The sequence below is a fragment of the Pseudoliparis swirei genome, chromosome 7, assembly GCF_029220125.1.
Source record: "Pseudoliparis swirei isolate HS2019 ecotype Mariana Trench chromosome 7, NWPU_hadal_v1, whole genome shotgun sequence".
NCBI lineage: Eukaryota > Metazoa > Chordata > Actinopteri > Perciformes > Liparidae > Pseudoliparis > Pseudoliparis swirei.
In genome coordinates this window covers 17,730,203-17,758,056 of record NC_079394.1, presented here as the reverse complement: position 1 = coordinate 17,758,056, position 27,854 = coordinate 17,730,203, and the positions used below count along the sequence as shown (strand labels likewise).

At 44.7% G+C, this 27,854-nt stretch overlaps 1 protein-coding gene across 5 annotated transcripts in view; it reads right to left on the bottom strand.

Moving 5' to 3' along the window:
* taok3a (TAO kinase 3a) overlaps positions 1-26,705 on the bottom strand; it is an 80,324-nt gene extending 53,619 nt beyond the window's left edge. For 2 of the 5 annotated variants that reach the window (XM_056418189.1, XM_056418194.1), the window contains exon 1: positions 26,520-26,705. The gene's annotated coding sequence lies outside the window, so the exon portion shown is untranslated. Of the gene's footprint in view, positions 1-23,452; positions 23,992-25,807; positions 26,157-26,224; positions 26,448-26,519 lie in introns of those variants that run through there. The other 3 variants (XM_056418191.1, XM_056418193.1, XM_056418192.1) reach the window with 3 other exon arrangements.
* Positions 26,706-27,854: the final 1,149 nt, after the last annotated feature.

Genomic DNA, 27,854 nt, shown 5'->3' with positions numbered 1-27,854 from the left:
TACCCTTTGATCATAATACAATTCTCATTTCTATCGACAACGTTGGATTTCTATCGACGCTGTTGGCTTCTATCGACTGGGTAACGCGTAGTCGGCTGCTGCTGGTGCTAAACTGCCATGTGAATGTCAATAAGTGCTGGTGTTTCCATCAATGTGTGTAACGCTCACTTCCCATTGGCCACGTCCAGCCAGCCTCAGCTGGTGGACGTGGCCAATGGGCATATATATATAAATATAAATATATACAAATAAAATGCTATTAAATTATCTAAATTATGGGGGGCATATTTTTACTCCTCTCCTAGTGATATAAGGGGCAACATTATATTTCTTGGGGGCAGATTTGCCCTCGTGTATTTCATACACTGACGCTAATGCTGAGCGATGTATATTTAGGCTCGTACACACGTCCATGAGCTCATAAATGGGGGGGTGCCAGATAGTGGCACAGAGCGATCTGGGGCTTGACATCAAGGCCACAGCCAGTATGAATTAAACAGGATCTGCTCCCACTGTGTTGGGCTGAGGTTGTACCCCCCCAGCATCAACCATTCTGTGTGAAGAACTCTTTGCACGTGGGGTCTGAGAGGACCCTCGTGCTGGTGGGCAAATGCCGACACTGGCTCGTGAGTCATCTCTCTGTTGAAGCCCCAAATCCCACAAGGCCGTGCAACATGCATGAGAGTACCGGAGAGAGTTATAGTGCACCAGAGAAAGATGTGCAAACACACATATGAGCACATTGATCACGGAGATGCAGCCACACACACTGGGGAGGTGCACACCATCTGATCTGGTTTCATGTCCTGTGTGTGTGTGTGCGTGTAGGTAGGAGGGCTGAGAATGAAGTGCTACTCTAACCCAACAGGATTTTCCAATCAAGAGCAGCAGAGAGATGAATCTAGTGCATGTTCCACAGTTCGATAACTTACATGGAGTTTTTTTTGTGGGAATTAAATATTATAGAGGCTCAAATGGTGCTCCAGCTCCCACGGGCCTTGCATGTGCTCACCGTTCCCAGTGAGGAGCCATGTTTATCCTGATTCTGTGATCTGGGGCCCCGGACAGAGAAGAAGGATTTAGAGCTCCTCGCCTGAGGAAGCTTTTCCACGTCCCTTCTTCTCCTTTGGAGGTTTGCCAGATTCAGAGCTACGACGACTAAAGCCGACGCAGTGATCATGAGCCCGCTCTAAAGCTCTCGCCGAATGGATTCCATGCAAGACGCCTAACGCCGGCTCTGACTTTCATGGAGGCTGTTTTCTTGGAGGGAAAACCATGATGTCATGCACTCATCGGCCGGGGCCTCGCGGGACGGCGGGGGGATGTTGATGCGATTCAGGGTTATACATTTATGGCTAGGACTCCCACAGCTGTCAGCAGCTCCATAATAGAGTCGATAAAAACATCCTGCAACCACTAGTGTATCACAGGGAGACGTCTTCTGGAGGGAGCCGCCAGTGGCTTTCAGTTGACCGTGGAGAAAAGACAAAAAGAATAAATGGGATGTGTGATCAGTGTCGGCGTGTCGACATGGAAATGGTTTGATCATCGATGCCCTGCACACGGCCCGAACTGCATTATGAATTACGCCATTTATTAAAGCAGACCATGATGGGTTCCTTCTACCGAAGACAGAGTTCAGTAGTATGGGAACTTGTGTTATAGGAGACAGGGCTGAGCAGTAATCTAACAGTCGCTCCTCACTGGATAAGCCTGAGAAGACGAACATACAACCTCTTGAAAAGAAAAGAGAGAACGACCAGCCAACCAAAGAGACAGGGAGGACAGTTAGCAGCGGAAACCCCAAAAAGGAAACATGCATCTAGGCCACTGAGTCATTTCCCTTGTGTTTTTGCCTCTTCCTCTTCCTCTTCTTCTTTTTCAAATATACACAGACAGTATAAATTATGTACATCATCACTGAGGTTTACACGGAGGGGAGAGGGCCCGTGGGTTTTAGGACTTAGCATTTCAGCTTTTTATCCGCTGTAAAGTCTGCCCGCAATTAGTTTGAGAATTAATTCAGGCTCAGAACTTAGCCTCCCCTTTTGCTCTTTTAGATCTGACACACACACACAAGTAATATGTCAGAATACTAGTCACTAACCTAAAACAACACATTTGCTAAATCCATGCTGAGTGAGTGAGAGCGAGACATCTCTGTAGTCAGACCAATTACATAAACAGGATCAATACGCATCAATAAGCCACTGAACTAAAGCGTTGGGTCTTTAGAGCCCGGCCTCTTAAGTATTGACGAGTTCTGCTCATCAAGCGGTTTGTGAAACTATCCAATAGAAACAAAGCTGACTTGGATTGGACAGACTGTCAGATAAAGACTTCTAAATAGTTTTGAGTTGAGAAGGATTACTTTCATGATGAACTGAACTGTCAATATATCTTTTTATTTATTATTTATTATGAAAGCACCAAAACAACCGAACACAAGAGCAGTCTGCTCCCGCCGGTGAACCAATCACACCAAGATACTCACTGCTGCCATAACAGTCATTGTACAGCTCTGTATTTATATATATATATATATACACATATGTATATATACATGTATATATATATATGTATTATATATACATATATCTATACACTACCGTTCAAAAGTTTGGGATCACTTAGAAATGTCCTTATTTTTCAAAGAAAAGCATTGTTTTTTTCAATGAAGATAACATTAAATCAATCAGAAATACACTCTATACATTGTTAATGTGGTAAATGACTATTCGAGGTGGAAACGTCTGGTTTCTAATGAAATATCTCCATAGGTGTATAGAGGCCCATTTCCATCAACTATCACTCCAGTGTTCTAATGGTACATTGTGTTTGCTAATCGCCTTAGAAGACTAATGGATGATTAGAAAACCCTTGAAAACCCTTGTGCAATTATGTTAGCACAGCTGAAAACTGTTTTGCTGATGAGAGAAGCTATAAAACTGGCCTTCCTTTGAGCTAGTTGATCATCTGGAGCATCACATTTGTGGGTTCGATAACTCAAAATGGCGAGAAAAAAAGAAGTTTCATGTGAAACTCGCCAGTCTATTCTTGTTCTTAGAAATGAAGGCTATTCCATGCGAGAAATTGCAAAGAAACTGAAAATGTCCTACAGCGGTGTGTACTACTCCCTTCAGAGAACAGCACAAACGGGCTCTAACCAGAGCAGAAAGAGAAGTGGAGGCCCCGTGCACAACTCAGCAAGAAGACAAGTACATTAGAGTCTCTAGTTTGAGAAATAGACGCCTCACAGGTCCTCAACTGGCAGCTTCTTTAAATGGTACCCAAACGCCAGTGTCAACGTCGACAGTGAAGAGGCGACTCCTGGATGCTGGCCTTCTAGGCAGAGTGGCAAAGAAAAGCCATATCTGAGACTGGCCAATAAAAGAAAAGATTGGAATGGGCAAAAGAACACAGGCATTGGACAGAGGAAGATTGGAAAAGGTGTTATGGACAGATGAATCCAAGTTTGAGGTGTTTGGATCACACAGAAGAACATTTGTGAGACGCAGAACAGGTGAAAAGATGCTGGAAGAGTGCCTGACACCATCTGTCAAGCATGGTGGAGGTAATGTGATGGTCTGGGGCTGCTTTGGTGCTGGTAAAGTGGGAGATTTGTACCAGGTAAAAGGGATTTTAAATAAGGAAGGCTATCACTCCATTTTGCAACGCCATGCCATACCCTGTGGGCAGCGCTTGATTGGAGCCAATTTCCTCCTCCAACAGGACAATGACCCAAAGCACACCTCCACATTGTGCAAGAACTATTGAGGGAAGAAGCAGGCAGCTGGTATGCTGTCTGTAATGGAGTGGCCAGCACAGTCACCAGATCTCAACCCCATTGAGCTGTTGTGGGAGCAGCGTGACCGTATGGTCCGCAAGAAGTGCCCATCAAGCCAATCCAACTTGTGGCAGGTGCTTCAGGAAGCGTGGGGTGACATTTCAACAGATTACCTCAACAAATTAACAGCTAGAATGCCAAAGGTCTGCAATGCTGTAATTGCTGCAAAAGGAGCATTCATCGACGAAAGCAAAGTTTGAAGAAAAAAATTAATACTTCAAATACAAATCATTATTTCTAACCTTGTAAATGTCTTGACTATATTTTCTATACATTTTGCAACTCATTTGATAAATAAGTGTGAGTTTTCATGGAAAACACGAAATTGTCTGGGTGATCCCAAACTTTTGAACGGTAGTGTATATATTCACTTTTGTTTCACTTCTTGTGTTTATGACAGTCCTGCTTATATTTTACCCATATTTAACATTTCCAACCTTTCCATTTTCTCCATTTCAGTACATTCTGATGAGGTTCTGAAAGCCAACAGTGGCGTCTTAGAAACACTGATATTAATTTCTTTACTGGCTGAGGAGTTCAGTTCCTCCCTCTGAGACGCATACAGAAGAAAAACAATATGCTGTATGGACGAGCCAAGTTTCATAATGAGACAGCATCAGCCCGACAACGAGATCGCCCTGCTGCCGGTTCTTTATCCAGTCCTGCTGTATTCATTTCTTTTGGGACGATCCTCGTTGCTGCAGGCCTGCTGGTGGATCCTGGTGGGATCTATTAACTTCTACAGCCTCTCACAGTCTCTTTGGGAATGGAAAGAGCTTTAGCTGTGCAGTCTGATCTCACACGGACCACTTAGTCCCGTGTGTTGCCCATCAATAATTAATCAGGTAAATCTTTATACTGCGTCTCTAATAATGGGAACACTTTATTTATAACACATAGCACAATCAATCAGAGAGGGAGAATGTGTGCTATGCAGATGCGCTGAGGTGACATGACGTATTCATCCAGATTGGCTGTGGCCCTCAATCATGTTTATTATCTCGACTCATAACCGTCATGTGAGGGGAATAGAGTTGGGTACCTATACGAGCGGTGCAGACCGCACCGTGACGCAACGCACATTTCGGTGCCTGAGCCGATTGAAATAGAAAAAAACTAAGATATTGAACTTCTCTGGTGACTCCGCCCTGTCAGCAGGTTACGAGCCTATCACTTAGCTTTGAAAGCGCTGCCGTGCACATCAGCGTCAGGCTGGGTGCGATGGGGAGACGGTCCCCCTGACCACGTGGAGACCGGTGATGACCAGAGCAGCCTGAACTCAGATTAGCACCATTACATTGATTGCAAGTCTTGCATTCATAAAAGCAGGCCAGCAAATAATAAATTAGCCATGTTTAAGCTAGCTACGAGCGCGACCGTCTGATATCGGTTGTTTGTCAGAGCTCCATGTGAACGGCTTTTCCAGGGAGGACGGCCGAAGAGGTCGTCTTTGTCAATCGGCGTTTTGTGCTTTTTTTCCTTTTTTTTAAAGCATCGGTTCAGGCACCGTTTAGACACCGGTACATTTGGAAAAAAAACGTTGCCCATCCCTATAGTGGGGAAGTAGCAGCCTTCTCCATGCAGTACATGTCTCTGATACGACTGTAGAACTATAAACCTCTTGACATCGACCCTCTGGACCAAGAGGCAATCAACTGTTTAAAAGCTAATCAATGACCGGCTGCCTACACTCAAAAAAATGATTTAAAGTAAATACATCATATATTATATCCATCCATATACATTAAATACAACATAAACCAGTTCAATCGGAAATGAAATTTGATTTATTCACATTAAGTCTATTTAATTGTTTCACTGGATTTAATTCGATCAACCTGAGGCAGGCACGGGCACCATTCTTTCATCCCAGAACCGGCAGAGCAACAGACCTCGTGCTGATGGAAGGACCGAGTTTGGTAAGCTTTTTATCCGTTTTAGTTAACTAGAAACCGATTATTAGATGTCCACATGCTTAATGGGTAACGTTAGAATAGATTTGCTGAAATATAAGCGTTTCTTTTTTCATTAAGGCGAGTTATCTAGCACTGTAACTAGCACTAGCTAACGATTTAGCTAGCGCGAATGATTTAGCTAGCTAACTAGCTGGGTAACCTGGCTGGGAAAATAGTCATGAAACACCATAAATATGCTATGCATTGCTTTCACAATGGTATCACAAATCCCTTGGCTTATGTTGTGCAATGGCTTGTGCCCTTAGTATTTTGGCATGGTTTACGTCAGGTGGCTCGCACTAGTTAACGACAATGAGCTCTGCCAAAGCATGGCATATTACACAGTTGTTGACGAGAGTTGGTAATGGCGGTGGTTGCGAACACAAACGGGGGGGAATTCATGCCCATGGATTAACATCGATCGTCGCGTGTGAATTGTGCTATTGGACATGCACCGTAACCAGTGGCGGCTGGTGACATTTATTGTGCGGTTTAAATATCACTCAACAATAAGAAGAAAAGAGGTTTTGAGTAGAATATTGTAAAAAAACAAAGCTTTATTTCAAGAACACAGCGTGCTCAACACTGTCCAATAACAACTATCAACACACTGTAACATTAGCATGAGAGGTTCAGAGCAGCTTTAAGAAACATGGGGCTGGGTTTCAGAGGTTTACAGAATAAAAGAGGTTCAGAGCAGAATAGTCAGAAAGAGATGCAGGGTTAGCTTCATGTTGTTAGCGCGTTAGCTTCATGCTGTTAGCTAGATGGCTGCGGCAAGATTCGTTTACACTTGTCTGCAGCTCTTTAGACCCCTCAGCCCGTTGTAGTCCAGTATTGCACAATGGTCGCACTGACGAGAGCTCCGTCAAAACTATCTAGCGTTTTGTTTGTTTTGTTACTGTTAGTAGTTTGTTACGTTAATGTTGCAGTGTCGTTAATTCAATATGACCAGCAGACACTTATGGAGATCAGATTTGCACTCGGAGAGGACTCTGTCTCTTACACGACAAATACATACTTATCAGAATTATTGCACTACCTGCTACTCCCATTTGTCTGTAGTTTAGTTTGTTATATGTTACCATATGTGTATGATATGTTATATGTATATATGTTAGTATTATATGTATAGGTTGGTTTATGTTTTAGCATATTGTATTGTATATGTATCTTGGATATTTAGTAAGGTTATTATATGTTATTACATGTAAATTATGTTCAGAGTACTTGTACAGAGTGTATGTCATGTTATGTTATGTTATATTATGTTTGCTATGGTAGTTGTTGTGTGGTGCCTTGTCCTAAGAATTTCAGTGCCCAGTCTGACCCTGTGTCATTCTGTGCATCTGACAATAAAAGACTTGTAACTTGTAACTTGTAGCTCCGTGGCGCTCTCTGGGCTGAGGGAACGATACCGGTCTCTGATTCGACGAATAGTCCATGCACGTGACAGAATAAAACAATGTCATTAGCCAGGGCACATTTCTGCGCCCGGAGATTCACGTTTCATCCGCCCTTGCCGCAGGCAGCCGTACACACGTTAGTCCAGCGCCCGTAAAGGGCGGGGCTTCTCCGTGATGATGAGTGGCATATATTATCTTTGGTCACATTTAACTTAAGTGGTTGTTGACAGGGCTTACTGTCTCCACACACATTTAGCGCGTCAACACGGTATATTTATTATTTAAATTATTTGGTTTATAATGTTTTTATATATATTGTTTTCTTCTTCTTTTTTCATCTACAGTGACCGTAACTGAGGTGAAAACGTCACTTATAGCCAACTTTTCCTCAAATTTGACATTCAGGCATTCTCTCTTTGGATTTGCAGCACTTGAAAACCAGGGCAACCTCTTTATAGTAAGTATGAGTCGCATTTTTTGTTGGTTTTTCTCTCCTAAAATATTGATCAGCTAATCTGTCTCTTCCCCACTTTTTTTCTTCTGCAGGTTTGTGTGAATGTGGGAGTGTAAACTTTGTGACATATCACCAGTATCAAGCAGGTATGAAATATTAAAACATTATAAGCTTAAACACGGGCAATATAGTCAGAGGCATCATTGTGTGTACACTAAGTGTCCTTGCACATTTAAATCCTATAGCAAGTTATTAAGTCACATATACAGAACCCACAGTCCTGAAGCACCTCCAAAGTCAGTTGAGCAATGCTCATTTTCTTGTAAGTTATGTGCATGTCATGAGCTTTTGAATGAGAGAGATTATTTTAGTCATATTAATGAACATTTACGAAGCCAAGAAACCGTCACTTGTATGTTTGAAGGATGTATGTTTCAAACTAACATTTATAGTACATTTCACTCCCACAAAAATAGGAAACACAATCCCCATACTTTAAATGATTTTAAATCTGATGTTCTCACTGGCACAGCTAAGTTACAAGAATCAGACAGTCCTGTAGCTGATGGTCCATCCTGTTCTGCTGACACAGATGTAGGTTTAGATTCAGATGTAGATTCAGATGAAGATACTGATGGCAATAATGTTGAAGATCTCACTACGTCAATAGAACAGAATATTGCCTCTGTTTTATTGAAACTGGAAAATATTTTGCACGTTCCAGCCACAGCTATTGACGAATTACTTCAGGAACTGCACTATTTATTAAACTCAGCATCTGTTCCAGTAACCCATAACAGTATTTCAAACATTCTTAGAGATCACAGCCTCCAGATTGATGAGTCAATCATTAAAGAGCTTGCTGAAGTAGTTTGCAAGTCAAATCCTTTGGGCAAAGCCATAAGCAAAGAGGGTCCTCTGGCTACAGCTTTTAAGCGCAAGAAGTACTACAAAGAACATTTTAATGTGGTAGAACCCATTGAGTTCATTCTTGATCGCCCCAAAAATAGGACCTTTCAGTATATTCCTATTTTACCTACTCTGCAGAAGCTCTTTAATTGTAGGGTCATTTTAGAGAGTGCTACTGATAACCTCAAGACACAAAATACAGGATTAGCGAATGAACAGCAGTATAGGTCAATCAGAGACGGCCTTTATTTCAGGGAAAACAGTTTTTTCTCCGGGGAGGACTTCAAAATAGCTATATCCTTGTACGTTGACGATTTTGAAGTCTGCAACCCCATAGGCACGTCGAGAAAGACACAAACTTTGTGGTGTATACTGGATTTTGAATAATTTACCACCTGGGTCTCATTCAGCACTTTCTTCTATCTATCTAGCAGTCTTATGCAAAAGTGATGATGTTAAGGCATATGGCTACGAAAAGGTTCTTGAGCCCCTTCTACAAGATTTGATTACTTTAGAGGAACATGGTGTTTTCATTTCAGGACTTGGGTGCTTTGTGAAAGGAACAGTCCAGACTGTCATAGCAGATAACTTAGGGGCCCACGGGATAGCAGGCTTTGTGGAAAGCTTCTCGGGTGAGTACTACTGTAGGTTTTGTACAGGTCATAGATTAGATATTAAGGCTAAATCTGTTCAGTCTGGTTCTTTTGACCTTCGGACCAAAGACATACATGAGGCACACATTAAGTCTGCAAAGGAAAACGCAGCTTTTTGTTTCGGAGTAAAGCGAGGGTGTGTGTTGACAGAGAAGCTATCTCATTTTCACGTTACTCGTGGCTACCCTCCTGACATTGTGCACGACTTATTTGAGGGCATCGTTCCAGTTGAGATTGCTCTCTGTGTAAGTGTATTCATTTCCAAGAAGTATCTCTCTCTCAATTCTCTGAACACGGCAATCCTTAACTTCCCGTATAAGTGGGGGGATAGAACTAATAGACCTCATATTGTACCACACACATATGCCTCCAAGAGGACCATTGGAGGTAATGCTCATGAAAATTGGAATTTATTGAGGTTACTTCCATTCATTATTGGAGACTTGATACCAGAGGCTGAGCCAGCCTGGCTTGTCCTCCTTGATTTGAGAGAGATAGTTGAACTTTCTGTTGCCCCTGTTCATAATCAAGAGACGGTTGCATATTTGAACTGCAAAATTGCAGACCACAGACTCAGGTTCCTAGAGCTCTTCCCTGAGCGTCTCCGGCCAAAGCACCACTATATTGAACATTACCCTCAAATGATTCAGTGTTTTGGTCCTTTAGTGGGGCAATGGACCATGAGGTTTGAAGCTAAACATAGCTTCTTCAAACAAGTTGCTCGTCAGACGAACTGTTTCAAGAACATTGCACTCACACTAGCAGCCAAACATCAGCAAATGATTGCTTATCATCTCCATTCTCGTAGTCTTAAGAAGTCCACATTGGTCGTTACAAAAGTCTCCACACTTCCTGTGGATGTTCTAAACAAGGAGGTAGGGGCAAGTCTAAAGCAGAAATACCCAAACATCAGTGAGGTTCATCTTGCTAAAAATGTGACAAGCGGAGGCATCAATTACAGAGTTGGCATGCTAATAGCACATGGGTCAGCTGGTGGACTGCCAGAGTTTGCGGAAATCATTCAAATGTGCATTGTCAACAACAGTTTGAGTTTTGTGGTGCGAGTTTTGTGTGCATGGTATAGAGAACACTTTGGAGCATTTGAGTTGACTGTATCTCCTGATAAAGAGGTTGCCTTGGTCAGTCTTGAACAGCTAACAGATGCATATCCACTGTCTGACTACGCAGTAGGAGCACATCGAATGGTTACCTTGAAAAGGCACATCCTCATATAAGGTTGGTTTACGATATTCAGATGAACCTGCAGCGATGGTGTTGTGCTCTTTACTAACTGCTGTCACCCCCCCCCCCCTTGCTGTCTAGAACGAGAGAAAGATGTCATGTCCAGTCAACCTGAGGATCCTTTTCGGAGGGGATGACGACTCTAGGAAACTAACCCTTACCTCAGGAATTCCAACATCTTTGGATGAACTTCTTCTTGAGATAAAGACTGAATTTGGACTGAAAGAGCAGTTCAGGGTCCAGTATAAAGACGTGGACTTTGGAAACGAGTTCATGAATCTGATGTCCACCAGCGAAATTCAAGACCGAAGTACATTGAAATTGATATTCTTTTCATGTGACGACTCTATCTCTAGCATTCCGGGGACATCCATGTCTGTGACTCCAGTTAGTAGTGCCAACAGCCCCTGGGACATTGAATCTCACCTCCAAGACCAAGACTGCTCATTAAATAGTAGCAGTGACACAATTATTTTACACATTCTTCCTCCAGAGTCACTGAGCCCTCCTCCAGGGGAATTGGCATCTTTTCTTGCAGAGGCACACATGTCCCCTCCTCCCATGTCCTCTTCTCCAGTTGAACGCATGTCCTCTCCAGAGTCAAGGACCTATTCTTGGCCTGAAGTCTTTAGTGTACCTACGTTTTCTTATTCTGCTGAAATTCAGCTACAACAAGCAAATACAGAGTTCAGCACAAATGGTACTCTTCTTATCCCTCCGCCAAAACTCAGATCGGATATTCTTCAAGGAATGGTTGAAGAGATTGTAACATACACGGCATATGCCAGTGATCGTCAGCTTGAGGAAGCTGCTGCTGCCTTGGTAAAAGCCCACCCGTACTTGAGTGAGAGAGGAACGCGCACCGGCCATGAGGGATGGAAGCACTATTTAAAGATCAAGATGGCTAATTTTCGCACAAAACTTGGCCGTCTTGGACACCCTGAAGTCAGTGTTAACTCACTCAAGAATAAGCGCAAAGGTCAGGGGAAATCAGCTGCAAACATAAAAAAACCTCGAAAAGCAGAGGTCAACTTCCTTCCTAGCCTCCCAAAGGAGCAACCACTGCAAGCCTGGAGGAAGAAAGAGTTGCCCTCTTGACCGAGGTGAAAAGAAGAACAATGAGGCTGTGATCAAGGGCAAAATGCATCAGACCTTCTCCTACAGGCGACAGGAAGTGGTTCAGGACATGCCAATGGTAGCTGAATTCCAAAACAGATGGCCTGCCCTGTTTACAATGAGCGAAGTAAGTAAGTTATATAACAATTCAAAAGTTAAAATGTTTCAGTTCTCAATTCATTATCTGATGAATAGTTTACATTCTTAGTTGTGATAAGGTGTACCCACTTTCCTCTTCCCCCACAACCTCTTTCTCACAGCGCTTTGAGCATCTTATTAATGGAAAGGTTTTTTAATGCAATATATTATAATAACTCCAATGCTGCCTTTTTCTTTGTTACTTTTCTCAGGTTAATGCAGAATTCATGCGGATCACAACTATGCCTCTACAAACCAAGTTCATGGCACAACTTGACAGATACTCCGCTGACCTAACCAAGCTCTTCAGCAAGAGAGGCGGGACTGCTGGAAAGAAGATTAGACGCATCATGGAGAGGACGCCTCAGGTATATGAACTTTGCCATTTAGTAGTTGACACTGTAAGAGCCTAGCCTGTCCAAACATGGAACACGGAAGGCAAAGTCGGGGTTAAAATGCCGAGATATGTTTGTTGCACGAAGACAGGTAGGCATCTAAATAATAAGAATAATCAATCACTTAAAGGTAACCAACAGAGCATGAATCAAAACTGGTTTTTTGTTTCTTTTCCAAATTCCTTGATTATATGGTTCCTTGTTGTCTCATAAATATGTTGAATCGCTCTAATGTATGTCCTACCTTCTAATTTCTTCGCAAAATGATATTTAACGAATGTTTTTGTAAATGGCGATGTTTACTTCAAAAGTAGAGTTGGATATCTTCTTAGTCAAGCTCAGTCCAGTGTGTTGTTACCGTCTCCAGGAAACAACAGCACTCCAGCTTAGTCCTCTTTCAGTTCTTCTGGACAAAAGACAAGTCGGCCTTAGTGAGTTGAGAGAAATTCACCAGCATGTTGGTCGGTAATTCATAATAGGTTAAGCCTGATATCTGCTGTCCCCTTCTGCAGCTCCATGTGCCTCCCAGGTCTTTCTCTTCTTGCTGGCTGCCCTGGTACCTGCCCTGGCACCTGCCTTGTTTTTTATGGGATAGTAATCATAGATATTCTCTGTTAAATTGCAGTGTGATGACATAAACTCCAGACGAGAACGTGTCCTAAGAAGCCTCTGTGTCTACCTCAATGAGGATGATGAAACTCTCATCAAGGAATACATGGTAAGTCGATGTTATTTCACTCTGGTCTTTGACGACTGATCCTACTTGTTGGAATCTTTTTAGTATTTAAGCGGCACTCGGGTCAATTTGTGGTTTCTTGCCCATAGAACCGCAACTTGGAAGAAGCGGACAGGGAGTCGGCCACCATGGGACTTCATATCGTTCGGAAAGAGGGTGCTGATGCAGGGGAAGAGCCTGAACATGTCGGAGTGGTGATCGAGGGTGTGGAGCTGCTGAGCAACCTGGGAAGCGTTTCTTTTGGATTTTCCATGCTTTTTGGACTGATTTACTGTCTCAACATGAGCTACCCACAAGGGCTCAAATTCACATTTGAGTTCCTCCAGAAGGTGCTGATGAACTTGGATGGCAACAATCTTTCTCCTAAGGTTCAAGCACTTAAAATTAAGATGCTCCAGTAAACTCACTTATAGGTCTGAAGGCCTCATGTTTTGTTTTACATTTTATTTTAGATCTTAAAGAGGATTGCCTTTTTCTCTCTCCCCACTTAAGGAACCAAAACAAACTTTAATTTGTATTGACATTTGCTCATTAACAATATTATTTGTGTTAGATAGTGGTATATTCAGACAAATCTTGTTCATGGGTCAAGATCATTCCCTTTCACTGATGCCTGGTGCTAATGTTCGGTGGTCAATATTATTCCCTCACTGAGGCCTGCCATTTATTCCAGAAGCTTTCAAATTGTGTTCATTTAAGTGGTATGGCGAGGCAAAAAAAAACCTGAAGAGTTGTGATGTTAATAAATGTTTAATAAATAAATGTTTGACTTTAATTTGACATGTGTGGCTTTTTCAAAATATTAGGTTCATGTAATCTAACCAAATACATTGGGTTTATGCATACGACCTGAGTAAGTGCAATTTAATTGATTTAATGTTGAGTTATCTAATTTAGTCATGTTGAATGAACATGATTAAGAAACGGATTGAAAATATTAGGTTAATCCAAATACATTGGGTTTATGCATAATACCTGAGTAAGTGCAATTTAATTGATTTAATGTTGAGTTATCTAATTTATTCATGTTGAATGAACATGATTAAGAAACATGGATTGAAATTTGATTTTTTACATTAGAGCTATGTGATCAAAATAGATGGAAAATTGTCATGTAATTGAAATGCATCCATTTTAACTTTTGGGCTTAAATATTTTTTTGAGTGTAGTTATTGCTGCGTGTTACAGCGATAACAAATTGTACCAGCAGTAAAACCCAGCCCGCGATAATGGGTGAGAACAGTCACTTGAACCGTGGCGTCTAGAAACGGACATTGGCCTGCTTCCTGCTCCTTCGCTGTGTGTATCACGCCAGGAAACAATAGCTGGACGTGGGTCACGAAAGGCCGCCGTCTATGAAAAGCCAGGCAGGGCGTGTGTGCACGCGTCAGCGTCTTTGATACGCTTCCGGCCCGGTGACTGAACCGTTTCCTTCGCCTGTCCTCTGGGACGGTATCTTCCCCGCAACGATCCAAAGGGTTTGTGGCCTCCTGGCTTTGCAGCGCTGCACATCTGGTTGGTTTGTGTGTGATGAGAAGGAAAGCGAGAACACGAATGAGCGAGGGGAAAGAGAGGGGCGGGGCGTTTCCACGAGTTACAGTTTATTGGACATTTGTTCAGTTCAGCCTGGAGGCTCTGTTGGTTCACAAGAGGCTCACAAAGCGGTCCCAGCGTGGACTGTGAAGCAACAGAAGGGTGGCAGGAGTCGCCTCCAGAGAAGCTGCTAGGTTCCCGTGTGCAATATTAAAACACATTTCACCTCCAGGCTGAGGAATCAAAGGCTCCGCTGAATGCTCAGTTTAAAGACAGAATGGAAGCCACTATGGGAGGAGGCTGAAATATAAAGAAAGTAGCCACGTTGTCCAATTGTTGAACATCATTGGTTCGCCTTCATGTTGCCAGACTTAACTACAAAATAAACTAAGTCACATTTAGCCTGAATCACTGCTGGCTGGCTGGAGCGCAACACAATCTCCCCCAGACTCATCGGAGGCAAAGCTCCACTTGACCCAATGGAGGCGGTCCAGTCACAGCATTAAGGCTCCGTAGAGCTTGGGCAGAGGCCTACTTTCTCTTGGACCTGGGGGGGGGGTTCTGCACAGACGAGGAGTTATCCAGCCTTCACGTCAGGCTCTGTGCCAGCCAGACAGAGAAAAGGTTCTGCACAATCTCGCCAGGCGACATCACCCGTAAAAGACTTTGATCTTTTGTTAGCGCTATGCAGACTGAAAGCTCGTCAGCAGCTATTACATACTAATACTGGCAAAAGTGAAGCTATGAAAGTGCTCAATTAACACACCGGTGACGTGGGCAATGACACAAAAAACAACAAATGTATTGAGATGAACGGCAGAGTAGAAATTATGACGTAGAACTGTGAGACACAAGAAGCGCTTTGGGCCGCGGAGGAAGCTCTCAAAATAGACCCGTGTGGGGCAGTGTATTACCCCCCCCACGTGTCCATCACATTCACACATGCTAAGCCTTGCTGACATGCCCCACTCTGTTAACCCTTGTGTTGCCGTAGGGTCATTTTGACCCGAATCAATATTACACCCTCCCCCCGCCTTTGGGTCATTTTGACCCGATTCAATGTTTCACCCTCCTGTTACCTTTATATTTACTAACATATTTTACCCTTTGGGTTCAATTTGACGCCAGCAATTAAAACCTCCAGAAAATTATTTGAATTAATATTGTTTTCCAAGTTTAAGTGTTAGGCACTTTATGTTTGTTTGTTGACTACCGAAAGAACACCGACATTAAACATTGAATGGGGTCAAATTAATCCTAAGGCGGGGGGAGGGTGTAATATTGATTCGGGTCAAAATGACCCTAAGGCAACACAAGGGTTAAGCTAGCCGGCTGCAGAACGGACACACATTGTCGGCTATGTACGACGTGACACTTTCAATTTGGTTTTCCTTCTTCTTTCTTTTTTTTAAAGACCATTATTACAGTGCACCATGTAGGTCTAAAAATACTCATGAGCCCTTCCCTTCATTCTGCTGTGCTAAATTAAGCTCAAGAACCAGGACGAGTGGCCGTGGCCATCGGCACTGGTATTGTCCCTTTGGGTGATGATGATGATGACGACGGCGGCTCTTCATTGCCCAGCACTTCCACTTTTGGCCTTGTCATGGAAGAGCAGAGAGACCTACACGAAGAGCTGAGACAGATGTAGCCCGACATAATGGGGGTCTGAAGGAAAGGGGGGGGGGGGTAGCTGCTACCTCTCCTGAGGATTGGAGGAGCGCTGCTGATGAAGGGCTGTAATCAAGTGGCTCATGCTAGCCTCCTACACCCAGCGAGGCCGACTTGCCAAAATGCCTCTCTCATGACAAGAGGGTGTAGTATGCTGGAGGGAGAAAACAATGAAGGGAAGAGCAGTCCGATGCAATGAACGAGCAGAATGACACATTTAACAGCCAATCTGTTCTGCATTTTGGCGTGTCGGTGTAGCGTGCGGTAAACAAGTTAAGCCAGATGTCACATGAACAGAGAGCCTATAAAAAGGTGTGAAGAGAAAAATCCTAGTTTATTTTTGGTAAGAGAAAGACCGTGTTAGGTTGTAATAGTTTATTTTGATAACATCTGCAGAGGTCTTATGTTTTAAATTAATACATATAGAAAGATATAATAGAAAATATTAGGGAGAATATTGATATTGTTATTAATGTATTATGAAGCATAGGGGTAATGTTTACTCGATGCAAATGTAAATGGCAAGAATTAATGTATATTGCATGAGAGTGACTATGTTAGTATTATAGATTGACGAGGCCGGTTGAATTCCGTCAAGTGACTTACAATAAAAAGGGACTTTTGTGAAAGTGACTTTAATGCGGACAATAACAAGACGGGACTCTTAGTGTGAAAATACTTGTTTAGCGACTTGACCGGAAGTGACGTTTTGACCGGGGCCAGGGACATCGAGTATAAAACTCCGTGGATTAGAGAAATCGGGTCTCTTCCACAGGTATTCTCGACGCTGGGCGGAGGAGCCGATGAAGAGCACGATCGTGAGCCTTGAATGTTTGTTTACACTTCCTGCCATTAAATCTTGATAACTTAATTCACGCGCGTCCGGAAGCCTGTTTTCCATCATTTGCGAAGTGCCCAGTTTCAGAACTACTTTACAACCGTTTCTCAGCAGTGCGCGGCGGCGAGTGAACAGCCGGAGTGTCACCAACACGAGGGAGGCATTTGTTGATGAGACATCTGTTGGGCCGGGACTTCCTCCCCTTCCAGACGGCTTCCAGTCGTCTGAGGCCGTGACTCAGGTCTGGCCCAGCTGCTCGGCCATGACTGGCTCCATTTCACATGTTTCCCAGTGACACCAATCACGGCCATTGGTGCAAATAATCAATTTCCATCAAATCCAGAAGTAAATGCAGATGTAAGAGCTTCCAATGATGACTTGGCATTCTGGGCCTTTCTGGTGGATCAGAGACGAGATGTTTGTGGTGGAACTGAATATTTTCACACGTTTAATTGAATCGCAATGCGAGATAGTTGAGTCGGGTCTTGGGTGCAAACAATGCCAAAGAAAGGTGAAGGCCTTTGTGAACATGGGCACGCATTCAGCATGATGGGGCAATTAATTTAACGACTGCTAGTTAAGCCCGTTACCAAATATATGTACTGGTGCTCCCTCTCTCTCGTTGGCTTCACATCACCATGATCTCACAGCATTGAAGAGTTTGTCCTGTCTTATGAAATCATTAAAAGCTGTACGCATTAACACATATGCAAGAGGTGTGTGTGTGTGTGTGGGGGGGGGAGACAGTATCCCCATATTAGACATGTTGAACCAGATCGCTGCAGAACATTAAGCCCGACTGCAGTGCTTTAATATTTGATGCCACCGTGGCATAAACTCCCCAAACTGGGGAGATGCTGGGGAGATGCTGAGATGGATTAGTCAGCTGGGAAGAGAAATATAGGTTTTGGCTCCCGCTGTCGCCTTCAACAAGTCGCCACAGATGAGGAAGAAAACCTGCCAAGGTTCATCTCCACGGGCATCAAGGGGTCCAACTTCAAGATTCAAGATTCAAGATGTTTTATTTGTCACATACACACACAGGGTGTGCAGTGAAATGAAAGTGGCAATGCTCAGCAGGAATGTGCAAGGGCAACAAGTACACACTATTTACAATAAAAAACAACACAATATTTACAGTAAGTGTGTGTGTGTGTGTGTGTGTGTGTGTCTAAGAGGGGCAGTTGTGTGGGTCTATGTGGGGGTCCTGGTGAGGTCGGAGTTCACAATCCTGATGGCCTGAGGAAAGAAACTCCGTCTCAGTCTCTCTGTTCTTGCAGCGTGACTACGGAGGCGCCTGCCTGACCGCAGCAGCTGAAACAGTCTGTTGTTGGGGTGGTGAGGATCCTTCATGATCCTGCGGCTCTGGTTCTGCACCTCCTGGTGTACAAGTCCTGCAGGGTGGGAGTGTAGTTCCAATAGTGCGTTCAGCCGAGCACTACTCTCTGCAACCTTCCTGTCCTGAGCGGAGCAGTTGCCAAACCAGGCTGTGATGCTTCCTGTCAGGACGCTCTCTACAGCTCCAGAGTAGAAGGACTGAAGGATCCTCTGGGAAACTTTAAATTTCCTCAGCTGCCTGAGGTGGTAGGCGCTGCCTTGCCTTTCTCACCAGAGTGTCTGTGTTCGTTGACCATGTCAGATCCTCGGTGATGTGGACTCCCAGGTATTTATACCGCTCACCCTCTCCACAGTAGTCCCGTTAATCCCCAGTGGTGAGTACGTCCTCTGTTGTTGTACCCTCCTAAAGTCCACAATCAGCTCCTTAGTTTTGGTGACATTCATGATGAGGCTGTTGTCCCGGCACCAGAGTGACAGATCAGCAACTTCCTCCAGGTAGGCCTTCTCGCCGTTGTCGGAGATCAGGCCCACCACCACTGTGTCATCCGCAAACTTGATGATGGTGTTGGAGCTGAACCTGGCCACACAGTCATGTGTGTACAGGGAGTACAGTAGGGGCTGAGGCGCAACCCTGGGGATCCTGTGTTCAGGGTGAGGGATTTGGAGGTGTGTCTGCCCACCTGACCACCTGTGGCCTGGCGGTCAGGAAGTCCAGGATCCAAGCACACAGGGGTGTTCAGTCCCAGCTCAATCAGCTTGCCGGCCAGTCTGGAGGGACTATGGTGTTGAAAGCTGAACTATAATCAATGAACAGCAGTCTCACATAGCCCCCTCTGGCTGTCCAGATGAGAGAGTGTGGTGTCACGGTACCTGGGAGACAGCATCATCCGTGGATCTGTTTGGGCGATAAGCAAACTGCAGCGGGTCCATGGAGGAAGGGAGGAAGGCGCAGATGTAGTCCTTTATCAGCCTCTCAAAGCATTTCATGACCACCGAGGTGAGGGCCACGGTCGGTAGTCATTCATACATGCTGGAGAAGCATTCTTGGGCACAGGGACAATAGTGGATCTCTTGAAGCAGGCGGGGACCACGGACTCAGCCAGGAGAGGTTGAATATTGTGGTGAACACTGGAGCTAGCTGGTTAGCACAGGTCTTCAGTACTCGCCCAGATATGCCATCTGGACCTGCAGCTTTCCTGGTGTTCACCCTCAACAGAGCCCTCCTCACACTGTGCTCGGTCACAGAGAGTGTGTGTTCATCCCCAGCGGTAGAACTCACCTCGGCCACGCTTAACGGTGTTGTTGTTAGCCGGCGAGCTAGCGCTGTTGTTGCTAGCCTCAAACCGTGCATAAAATGAGTTCAGGTCGTCCGCTAGGGATGCGTCGGCACTCACCATTGCGCGGGTCTGCTCTGGTAGTTTGTGATAGTCCGTAGCCCCTGCCATAGGCGCCTGGTGTCGCGCTGCTCCATCTGTGATTCCACTCTGTCTCGGTACCTCCTTTTGGCGTCCTTCACCGCCTCCTCAGTCCATAGACCGCTGCCTTGTACTCGTCCATGTTGCGGATACAAGACCGGAGTTATAGGCAGCAACGGGCGTTCACAGCTTCACGGATGGATCTATCAACCCACGGCTTTTGGTTAGGAAAGACCCTAACTTTTACCGTGGGGCGATGGTGTCCGCTAAGCGTTGCTATGAGGCTCATTGCTACTTCCAAGAACTCGCTGACGTCACTGGAACTGGATTGGATCATGTCCCAGTCGGCGACACGCAGAGCGTCCTGTAGCTCAGCCTCTGATTGGTCAGACCACCGCTTCGTTCCTCGTCACTCCCGCTTCCCGCGCGTTTTTTTGCGGGTACTCCGGAAGCAAAAAAATGGCGGCATGGTCTGATTTGCTGAACGGAGGAGAGAGACAGCCTTGTAGCCTCTCTTGAATGGCGTATAGCAGTGGTCCAACGTTCTTTCCCCTCTGGTAGCACACGTAATGTGCTGGTGAAAGTTCGGCATGACTTTTTTTAGGTTTGCCCTATTAAAGTCCCCAGCCACCACCACAGCCGCGTCGGGATACTTGTTCTGATGCCGACATAACACATCATGTAGGTCCGATAGTGCTACGTCGGTGTCCGCTTGTGGTGGTATGTAGCGGCTGTGGTGATGACCGAGCTGAACTCCGGGAAGGTAGAATGGACGGCATGAGATCGTCAGATGTTCCAGGTTCGCAGCAGGAACGAAAGAGTCTTAATGTCCTTGGGGTCGCACCATTTGTTGTTAGTCATGAAGCAAACCCCTCCACCCTTAGATTTACCAGACTCTTCCGTTCTGTCTGCACGGAAAACAGAGAAGGACTCGGTTGGGCATATGACTCGATCCGGCACCAGCGGGGTCAGCCATGTTTCCGTCAGACAAAAGATGTTACAGTCCCTCATGTCCCGTTGGAATCTGATCCTTGCCCTAACATCATCCATCTTATTTTCCAGAGACTGGACGTTAGCAAGAAGGATGCTGGGCAGAGGTGGACGGTGGGCTTGAACTCTGTCTGTTCCGAATTCCGCTCCGTTTCCCTCGATGTTTTCGTCGTCTCCCCGTAGTAGCGGCTCCACTGTTGTTGTTGTGGTTCGCTCGTACAATCTCTGCCGGCCACGCTGGATCGATGGAAAAAGTGGACAAAAACCCTTGTTTTGCGCAAAAGTTTATGTCCAAAAGTGTGCTGCGGTCGTATGCTGTTAGTGTCGATGTGTTTGTGGCAAAGAAAACATTAAAAATAAACACAAAAACTAAAAGAGCGCACAATCTCCGCGGAGCTACCTCGACGGCGTCTGGACACAGCCGCGCCATCTTAGTAACTTTTGGATTATATCATAATGGCTGTCTCACAGATATGTAGAGCTGACCTAGCTAGTAAGCTCATTATGGGGTTATATATATATATATATTAGGGCTGTGAAACGATTAAAATTTTAATCAAATTAATCACAGGTTTCTGTGGATTAATCATGATTAATCACATATTACCGATATTCTCGGTATATTTTTGTGAGAACATAAAGATTTATGACAAAAGACGGATATATACATTTATACACAGGGGTGCACATAACTTGCTCACCAGTGTGCGCGCGCCGACATCGGAGCTCTGCCACGCGCGAGCCGAGAAGAGTTGTTGACGGGGGGGGGGGCAAGGGACTTTTTTTCGTCCCGATGTGCGCGCACACGCCGGCATCGAAGCTCTGCGGCGCGCGAGACGGAGATCTGAGTCGCGTTAATGCGACACGTAGAGACAGAGATGACATGCTGCTGGTTAGAGACGACCAACAACAGACATAATGGAAGCTCATTCTGCGCATGCGTTAAAATAAATTAACTAATTAATCCTGTAATTTAATCATAACGCGTTATTTTTCACAGCACTAATATATATATATATATTCCTATACCAGTGGGCCAGCCCGCCTGCCAAGAGAAGAGTCACACACTGTATAAGACATCCCTTACCAAGTCATTACAGAGACATAGTCGGCTGTCCGAAGAACTGTTTTTAGTGCCAATAAAAAATAAATAAAAAGGCCAAACGCCTTCTGGTTGTTCTTAAATTAGACAAGTCTGGATTCAATAGCATTAGGCGCTGCAGCACGTCAGAAGAGCCGTCGAGGGGAAGCTAAAACAGGCACACAGAGGTCACGCCGGCAATGTAACTCCCCGTCACCAGTTTTACAGACGACCACGATGTGTGGTGCAGGTAAAGGTCCGGCGCCTTCAGTGCATATCAATGACATGTGGACAGGCTCTGTGCAGGAACAAGCGTGTTGGTGAATGAACGTAACCATGGAAACTCCCTCATCGTGGTCAGAGGTTCGGCTCAGCAACTGGACAAACTTACGCCGGGCTCCATGTGGGGCGGGGAGGCAGTAGCCTGGCTTCTCTCAAGCCAGAAGTGCATTGTGCTGCTCTGCTATTGTATCAAATATATGTCTGTCTGCCTGTCTGCCTTCCTGCCTGTCTGTGAGGGGTGTAGGTTTACTCGTCGCGCTTGCTCTGCGAAGACGTGGAATAAAAACGTGAAAAGCCCAATCACAGACCGCGCTGACACTAGGTGAAGGAAGTTCAAAGTGTGGTAGTATTCATTGAGAATGAGTTCATTCATATCATATATATAAGTATACTTTTCTTATGGGTGTAGTTCTGAGTGTGTTTTCTTGTCAGACGTGCTTGTGGCCCGCAGAGAAAGTCGACCAGACGCCATTTCTTTGCGTCCATCATGAATGCTGCATTAGAGACAGATGCCACACTTAGAGTCTTTCTGAGAGACACTTTGCAGCATGTTGGATACTTGCCACGGCGTTGGTATGAATCCAGTCACTACATTTGGAGATGACCATATTCAATACCATGCTAGTTTTTCTTATCGTGGATTTACTGCAGGGGTCCCCAAACTCGGGGGGGGGGGTGCTAATGAGAGTGTGCTCACCTGTGTGCGCGCATCACGGCTGAGCGATGCGCGCACCACTCGCTGTGAGCGCTGAGCGTGCAGACAGCATTTAACGGAGCGGAGCAGCGCGTGCGCTCTGATCGCTCTTTTAATGAAGTATCGATACTAAAAATATGCTAAATCACATCGTTTTTATCGTACGGGTACTTTGTTAGTATCGCTACACCGTGCACCGTGACAGCAGCAGATGTAGCGGACTAACATTCAAGCTAACCTAACTTCCCAAACGCTGTGGACATCTGAACGCTGATTGGCCGAGACTCGACACGTCCCATCAAAGATGTTTTATTGCGAAGAGCACCACATCACATTTTTTCCGCATCTCACTCCAATCTCAACGGCAGCGGGCCAGGTGAAAAAAATAATAAATCGGAACGCGTCTCTAGTATTGTTCAGGGGGCCGGTCCAAATGGGGAGGCAGGCCGGATCCGGCCCGCGGGCCGTAGTTTGGGGACCACTGATTTACTGCATTGACAGATCACTGTTCAGATCACATAGCTGTGGGACTAGATATCGTGGCCATAACTGCTAGTTTAAAGGTAAACAACCCTACTGAGCTGAGTGGCACCCCACTCCCATTCTGCTTTAGAGTTTAAACTTTACCTACACCCAGAGAACCCAAACCCCTTCCCAGAGCATGCTGCTGCCAGGGGTTTTAAACCTCCCCGCGTCACCGTTGAGTCTACTGGTGTCAGGTCATGGCCACAGTAAGCTGGCTAAATCTGAAATACTTACCTTTTTTATCTCCTTAATTTTGGCCCTCCAATCACGCTTAAGCCAGCATGTCACATGCTCCAAACAGGGTGCATCTTGATCATGCTCTCCAGAGGGGATAAATGTGAAAAAAAGAATGTGTTGGACATGATGGATGAAACGATAAAGACGCCAACTTTCTGTCACATTTAATGCCAAAACAGAGATTACTAGAGGTGTTAGAAAACAAGCTACAATTGGGTATCATATGTAACAATTCTAAAAAACACAAATCATTATCTCCGGCAGAATGATCATGTGACCGGTCACCTCATATGCGCGAGCAGCTCACTGTCTGTCCACAGCTCATCAAACTGCACAGGATCTGGCGTGGCTAATTATAGCATTATTTAATCTAATCACTAATAACCAATCTAATTGAATATGGCCAATGGTTTTATTAAACCAAGGCATGCACACCAAGCTCCCAACTGAATCTAAGAGTCATCAGAAAATGGAAAATATTGACCTCATAAAACCTGGTTTGTTCTAATGTGACATGTTCAAGTGATTTAAGAGAATGTGTGGCATTTACTTGTTTTCTTATTGCCTCTCTCCTCTCCCTCTCCCCTCTTCTCCTCCCCTCTCCTCTCCTCCCTCTCTCTCTCTCCCCCCTAAAAATATACGAGTAGCCCTTAATGACAAGTGTGTGCCGTTAAGAGAGGTTGGTGAATTCCACGTGGAACACTTGTACATGCAAGCCTCATAAAAAAACAACAACATATTCCACATGTGCCTCATAATCCTGTTTAGCTAATATAATTCAATATAGGCCGCCTGTAAGTGAACACAGAATCAGTGAGGTATCAAATGCTGCGAGCCCTTAATTGGCTAGAGTGACATCATCTGCCTTGTAAAGATCAAGGATTTCGAAGTGACAAATGTTCTCCATAGCACGTCGTATGCTCTGGAAATGTGGCCTGAAGGCTGATCCTGAACCCGATTTAAACAGGTCACATGTGTGCTCTCTCTCCCTCTCCCTCTCTGCCTGTCTCTCTGCCTCTCTCTCTCAGCCTCTCTCTCTCAGCCTCTCTCTCAGCTCCATAACGATACATGACTGTTGACCTGATGGAGCCCTGTACCAGTGTTAAACAAAAAGGACAAATCAATGCATGATAATTCACCAAAAACACTTAAGTGCCTATTTATATTATATTTAAAAAAAATAAAAAATAAAAAGGAACTGCTTACATTTTTGGGCCTTTTTACTCACATCTCACAACATGCCGTCCGAGAAGATGTTTACCTCACCAGACATGACGAGCCTCTCTTGGGTCAAGAGATGCACAATAAATGTAGTGACCCGTGTATAATCTGCCTCTACCTCTAGCGTCTGACATAAACACACCCGTTCCCTCTCAGTCCAAACAGACTGCTCCAGTCAAACATTTACCTGAAAATGGCCCACGACAAACGCTGAACTGCCTTTAGATACCAGCGCTAATAAGGAAGTGTGCTCCTTTTTCAGTTCCCTCTCACAGTTTATTGGTCAATAGGTTGCAAATGAGCCTGCTAGCTCTGGGTGATGTAAACACAAGGAGGGGACTTGCTCAACAGTGTGCACTTCCAACAAAACGCATGTCTGCAGCAGAGCTGTAACAAGGACCCAGGTACTCTTCGTGGTGGCAGCATTATTGCAAACTTAATTCTGCCAAAAAATCTAAATGAATGAAACCTACTGTGCAATACTAAATCAGCCCGTAGTATTGATCGATTTGATTGACATGCAGGTGCAACATCATAATATGAGATTAAAATATGGTGATCCTCTCTTTAACAACCAAGCTTATTTAGAATATGCATTTACCAAGTGAAACATACAGGTCTGCTAGCAGCCTGTCACTCATGCGCCACACACACACACAGACACACACAGACACAGACACGCGCACACGTGCCCGAGAGATGACATCATGTCGGGTCAGCTTGGGTTTTTTGAGCTCGGCTTGCTATCTACATCTGCCATTTGGAGCGCGTCATGTTATCCTGCAGTTTCTTTGCACGCTGGTTATTTAACATCTCTGTCCATGCTGCACGCAGGTAATGACCTCGTGGAGCCTTCACGCCTGGAAGGACTAAAGATCCATGACGACTATTGTCTTTGGATTAGAAAATGAACGCAAGCCAGTGTTACAATAGAAATTGTGTGTGTGTGTGTGTGTGTCGGGGACACAATAGTGTCGAGGATGCAGCCAATGCTCGACTGATTAACAAGTGCAGAGCGACGTAGTAAAATGTAGTCAAAATAAATGATGTGGTTCGGAGTCGTGTGTAGCGGACGTTACACCGTCTCAACGCCATTGTGTCTGTGCGTTGATAGTAAAAAATCTCACTCACAACAATGCAATGGACGGTACCACCACCTTATTGTGTGTGTGACACACTCACGTAGACCGCATGACAACGCGATGACAAATGAATTAATGAATTAAAAACACATAAGAGAAGTTTACAGTGTCCAAACGTCCTCGTCGGCTCCAGAAATAAAGCAAAAGCGGTATCCGTTGCTCTCCGTGCCACCCCCCAACCGGAACAAACCAACTGGAGCGTCTGTCCTGACAGTTCGCCGCGAAAATATCCACATCGCAGTTTGGGGGTTTCAGCAGGTGCACAAAACACGCCAATCAACGTCAGCGCGCGCTTCTTGGCTCGAGAGCTTTACAATAAAAAGCTAAAACTACGCACTTCTAACCCCGAGCGAGTGGCCGCCGCTTGTCTCCTCCTCCTCCTCCTCCTCCTCCCCCGGGTACTCACCCCCTCTGAGCGGAGCGGCGGTGAAGCCACACGCCGAAACAACGGCGAAGCCAGGCGACGGGGCTCATTTAAAAAAACTTCAGGTGCGAACCGACGCGACTAATTCACTCAATAAGTGCGTTTGCGGTTAGCTTTGCTAGCTTTAGCCGCTGAGACGAGAGGGAGTGTAATTTCAGAGCGCTAGAGAGAGCGCGAGCGAGAGAGAGAGAGAGAGAGAGAGGCGCGCGCGCGCTGTTAACGGCGGTTCTGGTCACAAACGGTGACAGCGCCACAGCAGAGGAGACGAGAAGCTCACCTTTTCCTCGGTAAAAAAACCCGTCGTCGTCGTTGTTGAAGAGCGTCCTCTCTCCGGGAACATTTAGTCCGGGTCTGTGGACGTCGGTGTGACTTTGCGGAGGTGCTGTCAGTGAAGTGTGGACTTCCTGAATGACGGCACAGCGGGAGCACAACCCCTCGCCCGGGTTTGACAGCTCCACTTGACAGACGGGCGGAAATAAAGTTGTCTCGCGCGGTGAAGGCGCGCTTGAAGGCACGTGCACTTTCCGATGCGTGTTTTTTTTTTTTTTTTTTTTAACATAATAAATGCCAAATGTATTGTTTTGCATCTTTTACATAATTGTTTAACCCAAATCAAATATTAAAAATACATATGTATATAGCGTTGACTATATGTTCAAATAACAAGCCCTTGTGTAAAAGTAAAAGTGACAATACGGACCCTTATATCCTTTGCTAATCATTAAAGATGCATGGACTGAGTCACACAGATTCTGTTGCAACTTCAGTATTGGCAATCCAGGTCGTCTCTTGGATGTAAGGCAATACAAGGCTGCCACCTGCTGTTTAACTGGGACACTATAGTCATAATAATAATAATACTTTATTAGTCCCGCAGCGGGAAAATTTACAAATGTCATAAGAGCAATGTAGGCTACTGTGTGTTTATTAATACAATATCAGCAATGTATATAGACTGCACACCTTTTTTAAACTCAAGGAAGTACCTGCAATTATGGACGAAAGTAAAATATTTGAGGAGGGTCATTAGGGTGAAAAAACACTATTTTATTTGATTATTTTTCCATTATAGTATTTATGAACTACTTAAGCTATTGAACCAATAAGCATTAGTTGAATTATATAGGCAACTGAATATTTTTGTTATATTCAAATACCAATGAATTCCTCGTATTTGAAGATTTTACATAAATGCTTTTCAAAAATTCAGATTTTTAAAATGTTTCCAAATTCCTCAGTTTAATAAATCAAATACTGAACCTAAAACTCAAGTGTGGTCTTTAAAATCTGATCGGTGGAATTTAGACCCAACCAGGGATAACGCTGCTGAGGCTGAAGGGAATTGATCCAACATTTGTCCTACACAGGTTATATATTTGTCAGAAATATGATCTAAATATCTTATCTGCCTGAAATAGACTACGAGGGCAGAAAGTACCCTTGGTAGCCCGGATGTTGTATTTTGCCGTGCACGTTGTCTGTGTTTGTTTATACAGTAGATGCTAGCTCAGTTTCTTAAATGTCTCTGTGACTTAATACAATCAAACAGAGACAGATTCTAAATCTTCCAAAACCCAAATGTACTTTGTGTAATTGTATTCTACCATTGTTA